Source organism: Protomyctophum parallelum (assembly GCF_964188405.1).
Source record: "Protomyctophum parallelum genome assembly, chromosome: 11".
NCBI lineage: Eukaryota > Metazoa > Chordata > Actinopteri > Myctophiformes > Myctophidae > Protomyctophum > Protomyctophum parallelum.
The window spans coordinates 14040191-14059571 of NC_139707.1; the positions used below are offsets into that span (position 1 = coordinate 14040191).

At 43.1% G+C, this 19381-nt stretch overlaps 1 protein-coding gene across 1 annotated transcript in view; it reads right to left on the bottom strand.

Annotated features, from left to right (window-relative positions):
- The window catches only part of LOC310867219 (collagen alpha-3(VI) chain-like), a 98046-nt gene extending 85115 nt beyond the window's left edge, over window positions 1-12931 (bottom strand). The window contains exon 1 of the mRNA XM_083777107.1: window positions 12602-12931. The gene's annotated coding sequence lies outside the window, so the exon portion shown is untranslated. The remainder of the gene's footprint in view (window positions 1-12601) is intronic.
- Window positions 12932-19381: the final 6450 nt, after the last annotated feature.

The window sequence follows — 19381 nt, forward strand, 5'->3', positions numbered from 1 at the left end:
AGACCTGTTCTATCACTCACACAGTGTTCAGAACAGACCTGTTCTATCACTCACACAGTGTTCAGAACACACCTGTTCTATCACTCACACAGTGTTCAGAACAGACCTGTTGTATCACTCACACAGTGTTCAGAACAGACCTGTTCTATCACTCACACAGTGTTTAGAACAGACCTGTTCTATCACTCACACAGTGTTCAGAACAGACCTGTTCTATCACTCACACAGTGTTCAGAACAGACCTGTTCTATCACTCACACAGTGTTCAGAACACACCTGTTCTATCACTCACACAGTGTTCAGAACAGACCTGTTGTATCACTCACACAGTGTTCAGAACAGACCTGTTGTATCACTCACACAGTGTTTAGAACAGACCTGTTGTATCACTCACACAGTGTTCAGAACACACCTGTTCTATCACTCACACAGTGTTCAGAACAGACCTGTTCTATCACTCACACAGTGTTTAGAACAGACCTGTTGTATCACTCACACAGTGTTCAGAACACACCTGTTCTATCACTCACACAGTGTTCAGAACACACCTGTTCTATCACTCACACAGTGTTCAGAACAGACCTGTTCTATCACTCACACAGTGTTTAGAACAGACCTGTTCTATCACTCACACAGTGTTCAGAACAGACCTGTTCTATCACTCACACAGTGTTCAGAACAGACCTGTTCTATCACTCACACAGTGTTCAGAACACACCTGTTCTATCACTCACACAGTGTTCAGAACAGACCTGTTGTATCACTCACACAGTGTTCAGAACAGACCTGTTGTATCACTCACACAGTGTTTAGAACAGACCTGTTGTATCACTCACACAGTGTTCAGAACACACCTGTTCTATCACTCACACAGTGTTCAGAACAGACCTGTTCTATCACTCACACAGTGTTTAGAACAGACCTGTTGTATCACTCACACAGTGTTCAGAACACACCTGTTCTATCACTCACACAGTGTTCAGAACACACCTGTTCTATCACTCACACAGTGTTCAGAACAGACCTGTTCTATCACTCACACAGTGTTTAGAACAGACCTGTTGTATCACTCACACAGTGTTCAGAACACACCTGTTCTATCACTCACACAGTGTTCAGAACAGACCTGTTCTATCACTCACACTAGTGTTCTATCACTGACACAATATTCTATCACGGTCACCTCTGGGAGGAGCCGGGGGAACGTGTTAGTCCGACATACCGTTAGTCTGACTACGTGGCCGGTTAAGACTCACCCGTGGCTTCCGCGTGTGGTTAGGGTTTGGGGATAGGGTTAGTATGGTTTGAATATTGGATAGTCGGATTTATGGATATTGGATTATTAGGGACGTCAGACTAACGCTACGCACGGGTCGGTAGCAAACCTGAAAACCGGAGTGGTCTGATTAGAACCACCTGTTTAAACAAGCAGCCAAACCACATTAGTAATTACCCGCCGCTGGCAGTGGGACGATTTTCCATCTTAGAAAATCTTGTGTTTTCAGGAGTGGTGTTGGAGTGGAACGGCAGCAGTTTACTCTACCTTCTTTACGTCACTTATTACTCCATTGCAATGTTAAGTAACCATGGAGAAGCTAGAAGAAACATTTCTCATAATGCTGACTAGTCTAAAGCTTGCAAAATAACTGCATATCAACATGCAAGTGTACGTGAACGTGTATGTGTACGTGCGTGTGTTTGTGTGCATGTGTATATCATTTTTATAATATTTATTTATTTGTCATTCCCACTTATTATTTATTTCATATTAAACATGTACATGCAACTAACTACTATATATCATTTGGGCTAAAAGGTCAAAGCTTAAGAATTAATGAGATCTCTGCAAGCACAAACACAGCTGGTTATCATCCAGACATGCTGTGTGCTATCTATAAACATGGCTACACACATACAAGCACACGCACCCACACACACACACACACACACACACACACACACACACACACACACACACACACACACACACACCTACTAAGTGTGCACACCTCCAGAGTCACTTCAACTTGAAGGTCACTGTAAGGACATCAGAACTGCAGAGCCCCTGGTGCCCCTGGTAGGCCCCAGTACAAAACCCTCTGTACAGACCTCCCAGCTCATATAAACATGCAAGCTGCTGGACCTCTGTCTGGACACCTTTTAACAGCACAGCAACTGTGGACAACTGTGCACACAAAAACAGCTGAACTTTTTATTAAAACACCCCAAACATAGCCCTGCATGACCGTATAAATGCAATGCAAATGAACCCAATTAAATTTACAGTTGGGGCCTGGCAGCCACCACAATTAGGGGGATGGATTTTCATCATTTTCACATAAGAAAATAAACGGCAGCACCCAACAGAGTAAGACACTAAACAAGAAATGGCCTGGGCCATTAACCATTAAGTTAATGATGGAGAGTGAAATCTCTCCAGAGCCCCATGGCAGAGGCCAAGAACAGGCCTTTTTAAACTGCTGCGGTGGCCTCACAGAGTCTGTGTGCTGGCAGCCTCATGTGCCAAGGCACTGCATGAACAGCACTTGCAATGTTTATGGTGAGAAAAGTGTTGATGTTGATGGACTGGATTTTATGTTATATTTATGTCTATTTTGATGTGAAGTAAAGAGGAGTGGTGTGAGGATGACGTGTTTTGGGTGGTGAAGTTGGTGGTGAGGATGTGTTTTCTTCATTTATAGTTTATGAAGATACGTGTAGTGATGATGACAATGATTACGAACTCCTCCTGACTCACTGTACACATACCACTGCCCTCTTGTGGTTGACTGAGATATTATCAGTAATGTACTCATAAGTGGATAGTGCTGACAGAGCTGGCCAGCATATTAAGCTTACATTTGATGTTCTGATGAAACCTTTGGTTCACAAGAGCAAATATTAACTTATGAGTTGGTTTGAGGAAATGACTCATACATTACAGAATGGCTAAGTATGGAAAGTACTGCAGAAAAGTGGAAAGTGACATTTTTTTCCTTCACTGAGACTACATACGTCATCTTTCATTTTTGCCTGCAGGTTGGAACTAAGACCTGCACTATAGCTGTGACATCATACTGCAATACAAATACAACTCAATTGATTACGGCATAGACAGTACAGTAACAGTATGCAGCATTCAAGCAGTTGCAGCTATTTCAACAAGAAGCTGAGTGGAAGGAAAGTCTGACCTGACGGATTAAATGAGGCTATACTGTAGTAGGCTATACTGTCTGCTATCACTAATCACTATTGGCTCTTGTTGGTTGTGGAAACATAATCAGTGTCGTCTGTGAGTTCTAAGTCCAGCATCTCTCTGAACTTACCAGATCCTTCAAAGCTTTAGGGAAGCTGAACCAAAGCCAGCCACATGTACCAGGCAATAAGGAAGCATAAACACTGCTGCATAAAATGCAACAGTGTGGGTGAAGCTCGAGTCTGTTTATACTTTACCTCGCTCACTGTTTATCCAGACCTCGTTCTGAATGAGAATGCCTATTGTGGTAACATCAATAACCCTGCATGAGTCCTCACTTTGTAGACGGGCAAGTCCCTCGTCTGAATGTCAAGATAAAATGCCCCAAACAAACCTTCAGGAATGTCGGGGGTTCTGGTTCAGGATTGGAGTGTGATACTGAACCCAGACAGGACCTCCAGCTGAAGGAAGTGTGACAGACATGTGCTTTCACCCACCGTAAAATAAACACTCCTGCCACCGAGGAGGGGCTGTTCTCTGCAGTACCAAAGAGGATTCAGTTCAGTCAGGTATCAAGAGGTGATAACGTTGACAGTCTTTCCTGGTGTTGTTACCAGTAGCCACCAGCACCCTCTGTCTAAACATCCTATGAAACTTTTTTTGTGCCATTTGTTTTAGTGGCTCTTTGTCTGTCTGTCTGTCACAGACTGCCAATCGCTCTGCAGTGCCTGCCAATCACAAGCCGTGGCTCACATCTCACATTTTACTAAAAACATTGGAAACACACTGCAGTACTGTACTTGTGACACAAGGAGGCCGATTTAGAAAGAAAATTAAGCATGAGAAATATCACAATCTTGCACTTGCAAAAATGTCTCCCCAATTATAGTTCCTGTCAGTGCCAACTCCTTCTGTTTGATATGGGAAGGGTTTAGACAACTGCATCTCCATATGGAGTTCACCAGCCGCTTCTTTTCATCTATGAAAAGTTTCATCAAGAGTAAGCAAGGTGTGAGGAACATGCTATTCTTGATCGCTAACAGCAATAGATGCCCTCCACGGGAGGCTTTGCAATCTGTGAACATTCTTACATTTACAGGTTTATATTTAGCATCTTTCTGTTGACAGCGAGATGGATAAATATGCAAATTCCAGTATAGTTGAAGGAACATATATTTTTCCTCAAGCTCACTATATGGAATGGTGGCATTTCTGTCTAAACACTGTCCAAACTCCAATATTAAATATTAGTCCTTCTATTTCTCACATACATTCATTGCTGGATGCGAGATTTGTTCTCCACATTTGACCTATCTCTTGGAACGCTCGGGAATCATTTGTATATTGAAGTGTCTGCCTTATATATCCTCCTGGATGGCAGCGTTAGTGTGAAATAAGTGACCTGACGAAATACGTGACCATTTTGTGGACAGTTCCTCCCTGTCCCCAGTTAACCCCTGGGGGTCAGAAAACCGTAGGTTTCGTTTTTGGCTAGGTGGCCCAGCCTTCATCCAAACAGGATAGAGAGGGGCCTTCCGCCAATCATGATCGAGCGGGGGCGGGCCTTGGTGTGTGTGCTGTTGGCCTGTCGCGTGTCCCCCCACTGTAGTGCGTGCATGTGCACAACTTGTTACCGGGGCACACCGGGAGGTTTTCCAAATCACCCAAATCACTGAATGCTCCTTTAACCAGTAAGACGCCCTGAGGGTGAGAAGCGACCTCTCCCTAGCGTGTGCACGCATCCAGCTTGGTGACGGCAGACGGAAGACTGCTGGGCGATTGCTGGCACTTTGGCATGGGGGGTCAGATCAACATATGGAATGAATTCTGTACTGGCCATATATGGAGAGTCTTGAGTGTACAGGGTTTGATGAGGTCAGATCAACATATGGAATGTCAGAACACGAAGGACGGGTGGGGAGGATCAACATATGGAATATCATAACAGGTCAGGTCCATATATGGAGATCTAAGGGTTTGAGGTTTGATAGAGTTGCTGGCCGGATGATCCAGTCTTCTCCATGTATGGTTATCTACAGTAGTGTTAGATGAGGTCAGTGTTGTGATCTTCATATACACTACAGTATATGGAGATGGCCATATATGGTGGTGTGACGTGTATCGAGGCGTGATGTCATGAGGCGTGATCATTATGGAGGTGTGATGTCACGAGGTGTGACCATATATGGAGGCGTGACTAAGACACGGAGATGCAGGTTTTCATAGTAAATGCGACCTATACAGTCACAATAGGCAAACAGACACTGACATATGTGAAGTCCACTAGATGGCCACTTAATACTGGCAGGTCACCAATGTCTCATGACAGAAGACGGAGGATTCGAGGAGGTTGAAATCTGAGTCATGGAATTTGGCTTGTGTCTTTGATGTGGACTGTTGATGGTTCCAAATTATGCCGATGACGTCATCAGTGGAAATTCCACACTAAACTTCTTATTGTATTATTTACTGATTCAAGAACAGTGGCTTCAGGGTTGTAATTTGGGGGTTCCAGGGGATGGTAACTGCTACTCCCTAGCATTCGCATTTAACCTAAAATTATATTATTGTGCACGTAGCCAGGCACATTCATGCATGTATGCATGTGTACGTCATCGTCATCCTCCCACTCGCGACCTTTGAAAATGAGGGCATGTAATTTGAAATCAATTCCTGACGTGACGTATGACGCACATAGATTGAACCGTTCTAATGCAATTAGAGGGAAATTCCAGAGGTGTCTGAGATTTCAACATGCAACGATTGTTTGTATTTCGATACGCCATACGCACATGTTTTTTCCCACTGCGTGCGTGTGTGTGCGTGCGTGTGTGTGCGTGCGTGCGACGTTCAGTCACATGTAAAGTGCTATAATGTAAACCTATGTGGTTCAGTGTTGTATTGTATACTGTATGTTCCATATGGGAATGTTCTGCAATGTTCTGCAAGTACTGTAGCCTTAGGATATCTTGTGGGTCATACCAGGTTTATAGAGCTACTATTTCTATGTAATCACTCCAGGTCAATATCATATTCATGTGAATAGAGAATATGTTTCTATTCCGGCCAGCAGTGGCTCAGGAGGTAGAGAGTGGCCACTTGGGAATTGGAATGTTTCCGGTTTGATTGTTGGCTCCCACTGGGCGAGGGGCGAACTGCCCTTGAGCAAGACACATTAGTAACTACCCCAGATGAGCAGTTTTCCTTTTTCCTTTTTTTTTTACAAATCTTATGAACGGGTGTCAGCAAAACCTCTTCACAGTCAGTGGTTGGCAGTCAGCTCTACAGAACATGAACGCTGTCACCACATTTTACAGATGGACCTCACACGTTCTTCGTTTAAGCAGGCAAAGACCACACACACACACACACACACACACACACACACACACAGTCTCTGTCATTAATGAGCAGCCACAGTTATACAGAATAGAAAGCAAATGACATTTCTAACACTCAATGCCCTTGCCAAGTGTGACAGTAAAAGATCCACAAATCAAGCTGTGACCAGCACACACTTCACCCACGGCGTCCACGCAGTCCCTTGTACATGGTTTTAGTATATAAACTATATATATAGTTTATATTCTGTTGTCCCATTATAGAGGAAAAACACAGTACCCTGTAAACTGTGTGAACAGAACACAAAGATATGAAACGGGTACTCCCATATACATCACAGCACTCACGCACAAAAAACATTCACTCAAGTACGCATGCTCTCACAGACATACTCTATGCATGCATGTGTAGCACTCAGCCAAGACCCAGCCCACAACAGCCCTGCCAATCGGGCTCAGCCATATTGGCACGACAGGTTGTGTGTCAGTCTGGCGAGTGGGAGACTTCAAATCAATCCCCACTCCTGCAGCTCATCACTGCACACGCGCACACACACATAGACACAGGCGCACGTACGCACGCACACACACACACACACACACACAGTCTGGCGAGTGGGAGACTGGGGTTCAAATCAATCCCCACTCCTGCAGCTCATCACTACACACGCGCACACACACATAGACACAGGCGCACGTACGCACGCACACACACACACACACACACACACACACACACACACACAGTAGCAGGGGAGGTCTGTGGAGTGTATAGACAACCACACATTTCTTCCAGCCACTTCCTGTCACCTGACAAGAGGATTTTCACAAGAGGCCAAATTCCAATACCCGACTTCCACCCACGATCACTCCACTTGCGTTCTTTACTTGCACTTTAGTCCCGTGACTTCCGCCTCCGAGTGAGGAGGAGCAATCAATCCAGCTGGACTGACAGAGCTGTTTGACAAACAGTATATAAATAATTTAATTTGTTGCTTTGACTTTCACCCTCAACCCATTCAACACATGCATACAGGCACGCTATGTGTACATTTTCATATATGAGCACAGCGCACGCAGAACAAAGTTTCCCTTTGAAGTCTGACAGAGCCTTAGACAGAGTTATTGCATTCACTTCATGGGGCCAGACCAATGGCGGCTCTTCTACATAGACTTCTTTTGGCGAATAGTGACTGAACCGGACTTTTTCAGAGTGCATTGGAGTCTATAGACTTTACAGTGACAAACGATTTACAGTACATGAACCACGTGTTCGGGCTGTTTTCTGCCCCCTCAATGTCGTAACTCTGTCTTACTATATGGCTCTGAAGTCTGCAACATGTTTTCTTAAGACCCCATATCCCAGACAATGTAGTCATGGTTTCCCTCCCATAGCCAGAGGAGACGATCCATCCAACAGAACAGATACGCAGTCAACACTTCCGGTGACAGGACGAGAACAGGCTGAAGCCTAAAGTTGAATTCCAATACACAAAATCTTGGCCACTCGCTCACTGCTATTAGCTATTAGCACATATTAAATCATGTATATAGACATCACATCATTGTGGTTTGTTTAATAGCAGAGTTCAACCTAGCTGTATTTAGGCCACATATTTAAAGACCTGTGAAATCCACAAGATCGTGGTCACATTTCAGCAGGTCACCAATTTTACCGTAACACTGCCATGCTGGAGTGGCTGGAGTATTGGAATTTGGCTGTCTGTTTGACGCTAGCCTGGCATGACCACCAGACTAATATCACTGTGTAGATATTAGTCTGGAATCTCTGCATTTCCAAGGGGCAGATCAAATAGAATGCCTCTTGGTGATAAACCTGCCCCATATTTGCATACTATTACTGGGCCCTGGTTGGTCCCTCACTATACTTCGTAGGGTTGCCAGACCAAATCTGCTGAGGCTTATTTTTTTCCTTTTTTTGTTTTTTAGGTTGTTTATTTTGCAATAGCAGATTTGTCATGGTTTCCAGGCTAGTTTGACACTGCAACGTGGTTTGGAGAGCTCACACGCTCTCCGGTCTCGACCAAAATTATTTCTGTGTTAAGCTGGAGGTCTGACTGTGGAGTGAACGAGTAAGCAGAGGTTTGGTTTGGCTCAGGAGACGGTATAACACCTGCAGTGCAGAGGTTCACACTCTACCCCAGTTCTCAACCAGTAAGTGTCACTAGTGCAGCGATAAGAACACAATCCCCCTGTTGGCTGAAAAGAAAAACAACCACTGTGTTAGATTGGACGCCCACCACAAGGGCATCACTTTATCACCCATTTCAAACTAGATATTTTCACTTGTCTCTGCTACATAAACACCAGCATGTCCACACCCACGGTCATCAAACACAACAAATCCATGAACAAGCCACAAGTCCTGCACTGGGATCATTAGATCACGTTCTCACATTAGCTCCACATGAGGAGCTCCTTAACAGCTAACCACACATGAACGCAACATCCCATCTATATCCCAAGTTGGAATCGGATGTTAAGTGCTGCTTATAGGGGGCGCCACAAATGTGATTTATACAGCCTGATTTATACTTTGTCGTATAAACATGTTGGGAGCTTGTAGATCAGCGATTTCCACTGCGCAATGACAGAGTAAATTAAGCCTTTGACTATAAGGACATGATCATCATATATAGAAAAATGCTGCTGCTATACCACCCTTAATTCAATTCAATTCAATTGTATTAAAGTGTCAAATCACAACAAGTTGTCTCAAGACACTTTACATGTAGAGCAAAGGACCGACAGAGATCCCTCCCATCCTTAAGCCCTTAGATGCCATCTACCACTAGGCATATTGCCCCCGGCAGATTAAGGCCCAATTCCAATCCGTTTCCTTACTGACTCACTGAACCCTCACTGAGGCTCAGCCCCGCCCCTTTGTTCACCTTTTCCGGAAGTCAGCATCGATGCTGACTTTGGCCAAGGAATTACCCACAGTTCATAGCGTTTTCCAGGGGAGTCAAGGGAATCCTCCAAACGCCAACCATTTAAGTATGCAAATTACATGATACATGGTTTGACATACTAGATCTGCATGAAACCGGCCAGCAACTCTACATCTGACCTCACTGACATCAGATTAATAGTTTAACTCCTGCTTCTCAACTGTGCCGTATAAAGAAGCTCTGTTGTTTCAGTGACCTCGCCCTAAAGGGCGAGGTCGCTTCTCACCCTCAGGGTGTCTTACTGGTATAGTTTCAAGTTTGTACAAATATATTTTTGATAGTATATTCATTGTTTAGGCTGATGCTGCTATACTGTAGATTATTGATTTACCTGTGATCCTAGTTTACTGAGGCACTATGTCTCTCTGCATTTGCGTTTACCTTGCTTTTTGTAAGTCGTTAATGCCTAAATTGTAATTAGCAAGCTTGTAGATCTGCCATTTTTGCAGAATGTGTTTGTTCTGAATTTACTGAATTTAGAATTGTGACGCTAGGGTTCAAGTGGTTAAGGGTGTGACCGAGTGTGTGAACTCTACAGTATGTCCAACCGTCCGACTATCAGCACATGACATATGTGGTGCAGATGAGAGGTGGTGGATCGATCAAACTTCGGGGAGTCAGCAGGGAGGCCAGAGGTCCAGAACGACACAGCTGGTCTCTGTCAGCCTGTCTGGCACCTCGGCAGCTATAGGTCAATCTATGGCCTTAGGTTATGGCTGAATTTCACGTTGAACTTGACACTTCTGCAACATTCATTAGGAATGCAGATGTTTACCTTAAATCTATTATAGAAAAGGGCGAAAACAACATGCATGTTCCATGTTGACAGCTGAGTGAGATGAGTTAGTAATTAAAAAGTAATTACAGCCTAAAGGCCAATTTTTGTTCCAGAGCAATACATTTTGTCACACATTTGAGGTCATGAACTCTGTCTTTAATTATATTTTGTCTGTCAACAACAGGCTGTGCATTCCTAAAAGATGGCCACAGATATACTATCATACTTTTGAGTTAATTAACCACTAATTAACCACTTCCATGATGTCTTTACTTGGGGGGAAGATATAAATAAATTCATGCATGTATATCAGAACTTAAATAAATAGACCTATTGTTTTCATATAATACAAAGCTCAAAATTGTTGTTTCCTAAAGGTTGTTTCCTACAGTACATTAATAACGCATTTGATATGGCTAATGAAAACAAACAACATACAACAACAAACATATCTGAAGAGTCTTGGTGAATAAATAAATCGGCAAAAGCCATTTGTGTTGCACTAAATCCCATATTACCCAAATTAACCATGCACGTATTGCAGCAGAACTGGTGACTAAAGGTCTAATGTCTATCTGGCAATTACCAAAGAAACAAACCATCAGTTCTACTTCCATCCTTTTGAAAGGAATGATCATGATGAGTCATGAAACATAAACTCCCAAATGTCTATGCTGAAGGAGGAGTCATGAAACAAGCGTTATCTGTCCAGGACCCTCAGTTGCAAATTCTGTCCCCTCGGTTTAAGTTTTATGTATTATTTTGTATGTTTTATGTATATAAACGAGATGTTCCCCCTCCCCTCGCATTTTCAATTGCCCCCTCAGTCCTTTCATCCTGGAGCCAAGCCTGATTTGTGATTTGGCTGCGAGCATCAAGTCTTGACTTATTAACCTATAAAAACTATGTGACTCTCATAATATCATAATTTAAGGCCATTTTCAGCATTCATTGTTCCAGTTTAATTAATTTGGCAGATGAAATTAACGTAAAGTAAAGTACTGGAGGAAAACAAAATACACAAATTGCATACAATAAAACATTTCCACAAAAGTACACTTGAATTCCTCTGTCTCCAGTTGGACAACCTTGTAGGAGAGTTTGAAGATTAATGGCTCGCACCTGGTTTTTCACCCTGCTCGTTGGTCCGAGGGACCAAACTCCCCTGGTTTCCATAGCCCATCTGGCCAGTGGTATGGAAAACACTCTTTCTTCACACTTTCCACTCGTGCCTTTACTTCAGAGGGTGTGGTGATCATCTACTGCTGTACTGAGGATATCTCAGTACAGTACAGTATATTCAACCACTGATTGTAAGAACCTTTTCCTGTTTAATTCAGTAAATGTTATCTTATTGTTCATAGGGAGAATTTATTTCTTTAGAACTAACCAGACCAGTGGTTCAATTTAGTCATTTCAAGGACCCCCATGAGATTGTACGTCTGCATGTACAAATTGGAACCAAATGGAATGACCCATTTGGTTCCAATGTTCCATTTGTACACTCTCAGACTAACAGACCTGTAAGAGTTCATTTGGAACCCCCTAAAGCAACCCTGAGGTTCCCTGGGCCCCACTCAATTAACAATTGACAATTAACAATTGACAATTAACAATCCCTGAACACGATCATGCTTATCCTATATGTTCAGATCTCGGACTACTCAAGTATCTCAGCTTGGATCTTTGTGTGGAATATACACAGAGTGTATACGTGTGCAAAAGACAATTATTCTAAATCCAATCAGTAAATAGAAAGTTTGCAACAGAGAAGAAGCATCTCACATCAGAAGCATCTCACACACACACACACACACACACACACACACACACACACACACACGCACAAAGAGAGAGACACACACACACACACACACACACACACACACACACACACACACACAGAGACACACATACACGCAAACATGCGCACCCCTCTCCATTGGTTTCCAGTGCTCCCCACATCACCAGAGTCAAACACATTGCAGAGGGCTCCTCCTTTGCCCTGACTGTGGTTTATACCTCCAGCTCTTCCACTCTGCTCCACACCAAAATACAGGCTTCACTCACATGTTAAACGCACGCTGTCTGATATTTACCAACTGTATGTCAAAAAAAGTCTCAATACCCCGTGATTATAGCACCCATCATATGCTCACAAGTTAAGACTAGAAAGCCATCTGTGGTCATTCTCTCACACACATGCCTTCAATCAAGGTCAGTGTCACTGTGCAGTGAACAGAATGTCTCTCTTTTTTAAGCTTTTTCTATTTTGGAAAGTAATAAAACACCCAAAGCTTCTCCTTCCACTTACCAAGAGCTGAAGCAGTTGTATTCCACAGTATTTGGTTTAGCGTTAAAAAAAAAGAATGAATGAAAAAACAAAAGGGAAGAGAACAGCTATGCTAAATGACGACACCACGTTGGCCTGTTGGTCATTATCCTCCTGGGTACTTTCTCCCTTGCTGGACAGTCCAGCTCCTCCCGAGAGAATGCAGATGAGAAGAATAACGTTGGTGGGGTCACTGGTAAAGCGAGGTGCAGAGAAAACAATCCCGGGTGAGGAAGGGGAGGAGGAGGGGGGGAGACGTTTGGAGACAGACAGAGACAGGAGACAGACACCCTCTCGGTCACTCACCAGAGGAGCTGTGGCTCGGACTCCAAGGCTGGGATGGGACAAACTTCCAAATCCTGGAGCTCTGCCACCTCTTTTTTCCCTCCTCCCACTTTCTTCCAAAAAAGACAGAGGGAAAAAAGGAAGAAAAAAACAGAAGGGAGAGAGGAGGGAAGAAAGAAAAAAGAAAAAGAAAAGACGACTTAAACGAGAACCAGACTCATACCCCTGTTTGGTCTGGATGTGAGCAGTGGGGAGGATGATGTCACAAACCTGGAGTGGGATTCTCTCCTTCCTCGTCACTCCCTCTCTCGCCTTTTCTCCCTCCATCTCTGTAGGGCCTGTGTTGGATCATCTGGTGAAGGATGTTCTCCATCCATCTCTGTAGAGTCCATGTTGGATCATCTGGTGAAGGATGTTCTCCCTCCATCTCTGTAGGGCCTGTGTTGGATCATCTGGTGAAGGATGTTCTCCATCCATCTCTGTAGAGTCCATGTTGGATCATCTGGTGAAGGATGTTCTCCCTCCATCTCTGTAGGGCCTGTGTTGGATCATCTGGTGAAGGATGTTCTCCCTCCATCTCTGTAGAGTCCATGTTGGATCATCTGGTGAAGGATGTTCTCCCTCCATCTCTGTAGGGCCTGTGTTGGATCATCTGGTGAAGGATGTTCTCCCTCCATCTCTGTAGGGCCTGTGTTGGATCATCTGGTGAAGGATGTTCTCCCTCCATCTCTGTAGGGCCTGTGTTGGATCATCTGGTGAATGATGTTCTCCCTCCATCTCTGTAGGGCCCATGTTGGATCATCTGGTGAGAGAAGTATGGTAATGAAGTCTCAGCTTTGTCACTAATTAATTAGCAATACTTTGTCTTATGGCCAATAGCCCATGAAATAACAGAACTAGGTCTACACAACATCACAGTGAAAACGTGTTGCATCACAACATATATATATATATATATATATATATATATAATTTACAATTTAGGCATTTAGCAGACTCTCTTAATCCAGAGCGATTTACATTATGCAATAACAAAAAAGCATGGCATACATCACATAAAAAGTAGTTATCATGAAACATGCGTAAGCTAAGAACGTAACAGTGGAGTATCTATATCATGAAACTATATATATAAACTATACATACTATACTATATATTATACTATACTATACATATGTACTACAAAGTGCTATGACTACATGAAATGCAATTCTAGTGCTATCTACGTAACATGCTATAAGTCTGTTTAAAAAGCTATCAAAGTCTACATTTTCCTTAGATTGCTGATGTCATCAATATTGGCCAGCAACTCTACATCTGACCTCAAACCTCAAACTCTTAGATCTACATAAATGGATATATGTAAGAACCTGTTCTGACATTCCATATGTTGATCCTTCCCCATCCATCCTTCCTCTTCGATGTCTCCCTTTTGACTTATACCAGTCAAACTCTAGACGGGCCTGACTCAAAGTTATTAGTGCAGCCGCACCCGGCAGCCGGCGAGTTCTCAACAGGCCCAAAAATGTAGGCCCATCAAACCCTGTACACTCAAGAGAGATTTGTTGCATGAGTCCACACTGATTGACTCAGCTGTCTATAAAAGGCTGCCAGAACTTGAAGCATGCACACACATGTAGTAGTGTTAGTTCAGTGATATGACATGGTGGACCCTCACACCAAAATTACACTTATTGGGCAAATTAACCCTTACAAATGATAATATATATTTATTAAACCTACTAAGTGCAGCAAAATCAGTTTACACAGTAGTGTTATTATTATATTATTATTACTAGTGTTATTTTGTACAGATATGGATACAGGTGTGCCTTGAGATTTTGACTTAAGACACAATCATTTCCAAAAGCACTGAGCACCCTTGCAGATGTATCGTTGAGGAATGTGCAAGATGTTTTGGTTTGGCAGAGCCAACATGTGCCTGTTGGGAGAAGCACCAACACACTGCCATAGATATAATGAACTGCCCCAGCTGCACAGCTCCCTATAATGATTTGTTTTCACTGTGACATTTGCAACTGTGTTGCAACTGATTCTGTTACAGTTAGAAATCCCTCAGTAAGTAGACAGTTGGATATAGATAAATTTACTATTTAACTGAATGGTGGATACAATGTATGTACTGGCAACCGCTAGACACCATACCTTGATGGAAAATGCAGTTTTACTTTTTTTTACTCTTTTTTTTAATTAGTACTTTCAATACTAGTTTACTAATTACTTTTACTGTCTTGTACAGTTGTACTTGTACTTGTACTTGTACTTGTACTTGTCTTTTTTGTTTTATTTGTCTTGTTCTGACCTTGATTGGGGGGGGGGGGGATATTTGTCGGATACAGCTAAATGTACATGTACGCATGTACAATTCATTGCTGCACCAACTAGTGGAAAAAACTGCAATTTTACTACTGATGCAAAATGCGGTCATAAAACCAATTGCTCCACAGCTATTTCAGTAAAATGACATTTTAGGCTGCAGTGAGAATGCAGCCAGTAGTATAACTTTCACAGAGCCATTTCTCAGCCAAATCTGTAAATTCCACAGAGCATAGTGATAATTCATAGTTTTCAACCAAGATGCCCTTAATGTCAGCCAGCAAGTACGGCAGCGTAGAGCTGAACTTTATTATGGAGGCCCAGACCAACCAGAGTGAGGATTTCTGCAGCGGAATCTCTGTATTTGTCAGTGAGATAAAACAGACCTTCTCCCATTCAATGCTGTGCAGAGAAATGAACCTTAGTCCCTCACATCCCTTTGAATAAAGTCTCTCCGAGCAAATAACTATTATGTAAGTGTAACTTATTTAGACAGAACACTAAGAGATCTTTGACCAAATACCAAAAACATGCGATGCAGAAAACTCTTCAACAGATGCAAGCATCTACTGTACATACATGTTCTGTTGCCTGTTTGTGGATATGTCCTGCATTGCATTGTAATGTTATGGTGTTGCTTGGCAACAGTAGCCTGGAAATGTTGTCATATCCCATTGAGTTACAAGCTGTTTTCTGACACATGACTGTGTGTTAACATATGCTAAGCAGTTATCCTGGTCCAAATGACTCAAAGATGCATATAAATTCCGCTTTAATGAGAAATGGCAAAAATCCAATAGATTGCTGCAGTCACTTCTTAGGAGGTAATGGAATTCCTCTTGGACTATTAGGCATTTCAGCTATTTTCTCTATTACTTGCATGCTATGATCTGAGCCATATTTTAAGTGTTAAGCTTGTTAAGGGTAAAGGTGGAAGAGGAAGGAAAGATTTCACTATTGCCAAATATCTCTCCTCACTTCAGAAACATGTATTACGTATATTCCCTTGTGAGAGTACACTAAACCGAACACAGGCCGTTAACAATCCAAACCTTTTGTGGGTCTTATGTGATCTTGTGACAAGGGCCAATGGTTATATTGTCTCGCTCACAGCTATATTGACCAAGATGTAATGATGTAGCTGAGCTGACATCTATAGTTACAAGGGGAATGTTTGATGTGTAGACAACCTACGTATGTGACCTCATCTGGGTGGATGAAAGTACAGCTGCTTTCTGCAGAGGGGTTTCAAAGCTGTCCTGACCCTAACTCTCTGCATCACATGGAACAGAATCCCGTTAGGTATGCAACACAGGACAGATGAGACTCAGGGCTAGACAGGCTGTGCAGATTATCTGAGGCACAGCACACACATGTATGTATGTATTAGTGCTGCCAACGAATATTCCATATTCGAACACATTTTCGAATCAAAAAAATAAATGAATAACTGAAAATATAAAATTAAGGTTAGAATAAAATTAAAAAATGCTGTGCAAGTTTTCGCGAGACGGTGCCGTGGGTAAGCGTTGTGAGCTTGTAGATTAGTTATATTTGCCACGCGACACGCCGACACCGGCATACATTGAAGAATAAATCAGCTGCCTCGCACTCTTCCTAAACGCAGACTACGCAGGCTGCGTAGGTTATTTGCGCACGGACGGTGCGCAAAGAACGGTGAGCACAGGGCGGGCGGGGCCGCGGGGGCCTTTTACTTTTTTTGCGCAGTGAGTGTACGGCTGTACGCTGCTCAGAAGGGTGAAATCTTCCGTCAACAGCGTACCTAGTGATCAGAATCGGGGACAGCCGGACAGGCCTGGCCTACACCGAAACTGTTTTATTTTGCAACACACGGATCTATCACTCATCAATCTTCAATCATGAAGCAACTTTATCCTTCAGGAAATTATAAAAAGATAAAAAAAATGCGTAAGGATGAACTGCGGCGCCGGTCCGGCAGCAGCAATGCAGTGTTCTGTTCTGTGAATTGATACTGCCTCCGTGCCTCGTTTTGATACGGCTGTGTGGTAGCATGGCTCATTTAAGAAAAATGTCGGTGAAGTTTTACAGGAGAAGGGAGAATGCATGCGTTGTGTTCCAACTCGGTTTTCAGCAGCGCCAATGTGCGGAGAGACAGAGAGAGAGTTGCGCCAGCAATGCGATCTTAAAGGTATATTCAGTGATTTCACTTAATTCAAATATCACTTATTTTTTTGTTTTGTTGTGATAATCCTCCCTACTATAGAGTGTGCTGGCCATATAAGGAGTTCCTCCCTGTCCCCAGTTAACCCCTGGGGGTCAAAAAACCTTAGGCTTCGTTTTTGACTCTCTATCCTGATTGGACGAAAGGCTGGGTCCCACAGCCAAAAACGAAACCTAAGGTTTTTTTTAGTGAAATCACTGAATATACCTTTAAATGTTATGTCTCAGGTTGTATTCGTGTAAATATAATTATAAAAAAATCCGAATGGCCCCGAATCGAAATCGAAAGCCGAATGCCTCGAAACTCGAATCCACGTGGGTTTTTTAAACGAATATCCGAATGTAATTTTTGGACAATTCTGGCAGCACTAGTATGTATGTATGTGTGTGTGCGTGCATGAGTGCGTGTGTGCATGCGTGCGTGCGTATTTATGTATGTTGTAGACGCACACAATAACATTTGAATGTTTAGCCAGTTTAATCACGTTCAATTTAGTGTCCCTATTTTGGGCATGTTATTGTTGTGATACGACCCATTGTGAGCTTATTGAACAGCTATTTTTGAGTGGTGCAACCACTCCTACAACCAGCAATGTCCGTGTACCTGTGTGTTAATGTCCGTGTACCTGTGTACCTGTGTGTAGTCATGAGCACGAGTGGTGTGCGCATGCGTGAAATTGGAACAACACGAGTATGTGACTTATTAATACCAGTAGGGGGCGCCAGAAACAGAGAGAGGGGTATGCTGTGCCTGCTGCCTGCTAATGAGAGAGAGAGAGAGAGAGAGAGAGAGAGAGAGAGAGAGAGAGGAGGGGGGGGGGGAGAGAGGGGAGTTGCACCACTCGGTTCACACAGGTGTGATTTTTTGCTATTGTCGGGTATTTGGCAGTAGCAGCCAGACAGAGGCTATGGCTATTTAGGGGTCCTTGGCATGGAAAGATTTTGGAACCCCTGATATGAGGAACAACTGGGTCAGGATTGGCCTTGTGACCAACATCCACACAGTGCTCTGGGTGTGGTTTGAAATGCACTGCTCTTCACTCCTGCAGTTAGTGGAAACTATGAAAAAGCAGAGGAAATGTCTCCTTAATCCAAGTGAAAAAAAACACAAAGACACATTGGGCGTTTATTTTCTATTCATGCAAAAGCACAAGACTGTCTTGGTCATAATCGGAGTATTCAGCCTTTGCTTGCCTTCCCCTTATAGTGACGACATTACCTCTAGGAACAAACCGTTCACTGGCAAGGTGGGAAAAATGTGTCAGTTCAACCAAAATACTCATTTCCATTTGAGCACAAACAAACGAGAGGGTGGAGGTGTCTGTTGTTCACTGGCGTCAGGCTGAAAAGGTCTTGCCTGCAGCATTCTGGGGAAAACATTAAGTTCTAGCAGTTTCAACATCTGGAGATGTCACACTGGAGCAGCTAATTAGTGTGAAGACACTTAAGACATGATGCAGGTAAAGAGACTCATTTCATGCAGTAATAATGAACACATGGATAAACTAACTTAAGTTACAGGTCACTTCTAATTAAGTCCATAAAAAGTATCTAGAAAAATGTTTGTGCGTGCGTGCGTGCGGGTGAGTGGGGTTTATTTCCTTCATTATATTATCCAATCAGCTGCTCAGATGAAGTTGGCTGAAATAAATTCCTACCAGATGTAGACTGTGGATTTTTGTCGTGCAAGCTTTTCACGTCAGCTATAATAGCTGCAATTATAAAACACATCCTTTCATATTCTGGTCTGTCAAAGCTACAATTCCTCTACAAAGGCAACCTCTCCCCACTGTCCCCAGCCACACAAGAAGATGGGAAAGGCTTGGTAGAGGGTGAACATCACGGGTAATTCTAGCACCATGTCAGAGAATGAGGATATGAGGTCATTGTCACATGTAACCGGTCTGTTGACAGACGGATGTACGTATGTTGGCGTC